We start from the raw sequence: 4,468 nt of genomic DNA, 5'->3' as shown, positions 1-4,468 counted from the left end.
AAAAAAGGGTTTTGTTTCCCCATTGTGCCTGCGTCCTGAATAGAAATCTCTGCGGCTTCCGCCAGCCCGGGAGCGGCTGGGCCGGGGGAGGCTGGAGGGGAGGGGGGGCTCGCCCCGGTACCCCCCAGCCATCCCCGGGAGCGGGGCTGCAAAACCCCGGCGGCGGGGCAGGATCCGCCGGTCGCTTCCCGAGGGGCGGGGGACACGCGTGGGGCGGGAGGGACTCGGTTGGGGCGGGAGGGACATGAATGGGGCAGGAGGGACTCGGTTGGGGCGGGAGGCACTCTGTTGGGGCAGGAAGAACACGGGTGGGGCGGGAGGCACTCAGTTGGGGCAGGAAGAACACGAGTGGGGCGGGAGGGGACGGACACGCGTGGGAGCGGGGGCAGCGCTCGATGGGAGGAGCACGCGTGGGGCGGGCGGGGAGCCGTGGGCGGTGCCGGGCAGCGGGGCATCCCCGGTGGGCACGGACGGTGTGGCTGTGCCCGGACGGGTCACGGAGCGCCCGTGGGAGCCAGGGCAGGGCAGGGCGGCCCGGCGTGGGCAGCGGGGCGGGMGGGCTCGCATCCCCCGCTCGGTGCGCGGACCGGGGGTGGGCGAGCGGGGCCGCTGTCGCTGTGCCGGGCTCGGCTCTCTCTCGCCTCCCGCGGGCCCGGAGCCGGCCGAGGCACGGCAGCGGCTGAGCCCCGGCACTCCCCGGCCCCGCTCCATCCCCCCGTGCGGGCAGGTGAAGCGCCCTGCCGAGCTGCATTCCCGGCCCGGCCGCCTCCCGGAGCCGGGAGGGGCGGCACTGGAGCCTGCCCGGGCTGGAGGAGCTGCTGCCGGGATGGAGCGGGCGAGGGGAGCTCCCGCCGCTCCCACCCCGCTCGGGGTCTGCGGGATTTCCCTGCAGCGGTGTCAGGCCGGGCGGCGGCATCGCCAACGCTGCAGAACAGGTTTTTGCTTGTCTAGCCCCCCACTTGATTTTTTCTTTTTGGTCACACAGCAATTTTTCCTTTTTCTTTTTCCTTTCATTTTTCTTTTTCGTTTCCTTTTTCTCTTTTTCTCTTTCTTTTTCTTTTCTCTCTTTTCTGCTTCTTTTTCTCCGCCTTTCCCTTTTTTATTTTCTTTTTCTCTTTCTCTTTTTCTTTTCCTCTTTATATTTCTTTTAATTTTTCTCCTTTTTCTTTTTTCTTTACCTTTTTCTTTTTCTCCTTCTCTTTTTCTTTTTCTTCGTCTTTTTCGTTTTCTCGTTCTTTTCCCTTTTCCTTTCCTTTCCTTTCGTTTTTCCTTTCCCTTCTTCTTTTTCTTTCCCTTTTCCTTTTCCCTTTCTTTTCTTCCCAAGTTCTAATTCACCGCAATTTGAAACAAAGCCATAAACACCAGGAATCAAACAACACTTTCCCAGTGAACCAGTTCCCTAAAGCATCCCCCATACCTTCGGCTGCCCGATGCAGCGGGATGCAGGCAGAGGAAGAGCCGTTCCTGCCGCACAGAGCAGGGAGCACCGCAATGAGGGGGCAGGTAAACTGGCGGGGCTTATGCGGCAGCTACTTGAGAGTGTTACCTTAACGAGAGAAGTTATTTGAAAGCACTATCTCTTCCCACCATCCAAAGACCGGTAATAATTTTAATTTACACCCGTAAAATCTATTTAACACGCAAATCTGCCGCMGTTTCAGGAGCTAGCTGGCCCCTCGCCATCCGAGTCGTACTGTGAGAGTTATGGCTCCCCAGGACTGGGGAACCCAACGGAGCCCTCTCAATTCTGCTTTCCCCACCGTCGAGGTGGTGATGGTTTTGTGCAGTTAATTCTAAAATGCTTGGCAGCTTGCCCGTCAAACCATAAGCAATAGAAAAATGCAAACAAACTCTCAGTTTAATCGTCAGCGGACAGTGCAACTRATCCACTGTAAACTGCTAATGGGTATCGATGTCAACAGGTACGCGGCGAGAGCCTGATACTCTGCASTCAATGGAAGACACTTCCCTTCTGAATGAGGATTATGTGCAAAATGCAACTTGGCAGAAGGATCCAAATTAAATTCATGCTTCAGTTAATTCAGATTAATTTTCCTGATTGCCCCAGCACAACCAAATCCCCGTGTATATTTGTTGCTTTTCTTTTAAAGAGTTGATACCAATCTCTTCTCCTGTGGAGTGTTGCAAGATGCATATGCTGAAGATTGTGATTCTCTCTGGCATTAATTAAAGTAATAAAATACCTGAAATGGAATTTTATATCACTGTTATTACTACAAACATTAATTTAGGATACTGGATCCACTACACCACTGTGTTTCCAGTGTTTTTTCACTAATATGCTGCAAGCAACGTTCCAGCTAATCACCTTAATGGAAATTAGAGAGGAAAATGGTCTATTAGGCTATTTAATCTATCCTCACTCAGCAGCATTTTCTTACAGTTTTCAGTCCAGTCTTAAATTTTAAAATAGCCCATGGGAATTATTYTGCAGTCTCCAGAGGTTGTTATACCAACAGATAGCTCAAAAAAGTGTGATAGTACACTAAAAAGAGGTTGCWAAGAAATGTTTTTAGATGGTCAGCTGTATTTTCTTTCTTCATGTTTCATTTTATCCCGTTGCTATAAGTCTCACATCCCTCTGACAACCTAAATATGTGTTCTCTCTTCTYCATCTGTACACCTGTCAACACGACCCTGCTGTGGTTTTAATGTGGGGTTTTTGGGGTTTGTYGGGGATTTTTTTTCCTAKGGAAGRTTAATAGAAGAGTGTGGGTTTAGMTCGGGCTTCATTCCAGGCACCCCTTTGACTACTTATTAATGTCCAAGTTCTTGYTCTTTTTCTTTTCCCCTATTTGACACCTTGATGGCAAACAGCACAATCTTTCTTGCAGATTTATTTTTCCCTCTGAAATGATAGGAGAAGTTGGAAATTTGTTTGCTTTTGCCCCAAGCTGCTCTGTCTGCTGTTTCCTGTATGAAACATTTACATAGAGCTGGTACCCCACAGAGAATAAATGTATGCTYTGGCAGCATGTGGGAGCTTTCTGTGTCAGGGTAGTGCATTTTCTGTCACAGTCTCAATGTAATTTTACCCTCTTACTAAGGGTATGGTCTCCCTTGCCCTCTCCCTGGCAGAATCCCTCCTTACACTGGGATCTCCTGCCCCCTTTTCCATTTTCACTGTGCTTGTCCCTCCAGCACACACCCCATCTGTGCAGCTGATAAACAGAGACACCCAGGACTCCAAAAGGGGGGTACCCAGCTGTTTTCTRGGTGTTGTTTTATTCCATCAGCTTCCTCATGTAGTTACTCAGCTGGCAGCACGGTGAGAAGCAGCCACAGCAGGGTGATGTGCGGGGGTGAGGCGCAGAAAATGTTTAACCAGACCCTGTCACCCAAATGATGTCACAGGGCTGCAGTTCAGCTTTCTGTCGTCATGTGAAACCTCTGGTGGCGTCAGTGGGTGTGAATCAGCCCAGCCCTGCTGCTTTTGGCTGCTTTTGGCTGCTTTTGGCGTGGTCAGAGGCTTAGACACAAACCATGTCTGCTCCTGGCCTGTTTGCCCCCTCAAGCTGCCCTCTGGTCAGATGACGTGCAATTCCCTGCCCTGGACTAGACTGAACACAGTCCAGTAATTGCCTGAGGAACAATAAATCATACATGAGACAAAGCATTCATTTACACCACTTTATTTCTGGAACAATGAGAGAAACTGAAATGGACCATTGTTAAAGATCACTATTTCCTGCTCTGTAATAAAAGTCTCATCTTCCCTGATGCTTGTTTATTTTATAAATGTCTCTGCTTTGGCTTTCATATTTAGATGCCAGCAGGACACCATTATTCCCTGACAGCATTTTGTTCATTTTCCATTGTCATTACTGCTGAAGTGATGTTATATTGCTGTGCTTGGCCTAGATGGTAGGGCTTTCTTATCTTGTATTTCCCATTGCTTTTTTCCATCCAGGCTTCCAATGAGGCACAGAGCAGAGGTGGCAGCGCTTAAAAAGCAATGTTTTCRTGAAGTATTAGCAATTCTGCTTTTTGCTTTAAGAAACCTCAACAACAAACCCCCCACTGACTACTGCTGTTCATTATTATGTTTGCAAGGCCAGTTGAGAAGGAATGAGTGGAAATACATGGGTTGCACCAGCACTGCAATCCTGAGACCCCAAGGACCCAGTGGGTCTTCGCTGTCCCATTTGTGGACACCACACCAGCATGGCAGAGCCCCACAACCTGCAGTGGAAGTGAAAAATTGCAAAGACCCCAGGACTCAGCTGCTGTTTCTATGTTTTTTTCTCAAGTGGGGCGCTGTGTGTGTCAAGGGCAGGGTTAAGATCCTGACCCTGGTGCCTGTGCACATTCCAAGGGGATGTGCAGTGCTGAACTGTCCAGATCCACATATTTGGGAAGAGCAGAGTGCCTGTGTAGGGTGGCAGGATGAGCAGTGCAAAGTTTGAAGCAAAGCTCCTTGGAGTCGRTGGAGCTTTTCCACTGATTT

This window comes from Malurus melanocephalus, unplaced genomic scaffold, assembly GCF_030028575.1.
Source record: "Malurus melanocephalus ecotype Western Australia unplaced genomic scaffold, MMel_1.1 scaffold_122, whole genome shotgun sequence".
NCBI classification, from domain to species: Eukaryota; Metazoa; Chordata; class Aves; order Passeriformes; family Maluridae; genus Malurus; species Malurus melanocephalus.
The sequence above is the reverse complement of the archived record's forward strand: the minus strand, read 5'-3'. Positions refer to the sequence as shown.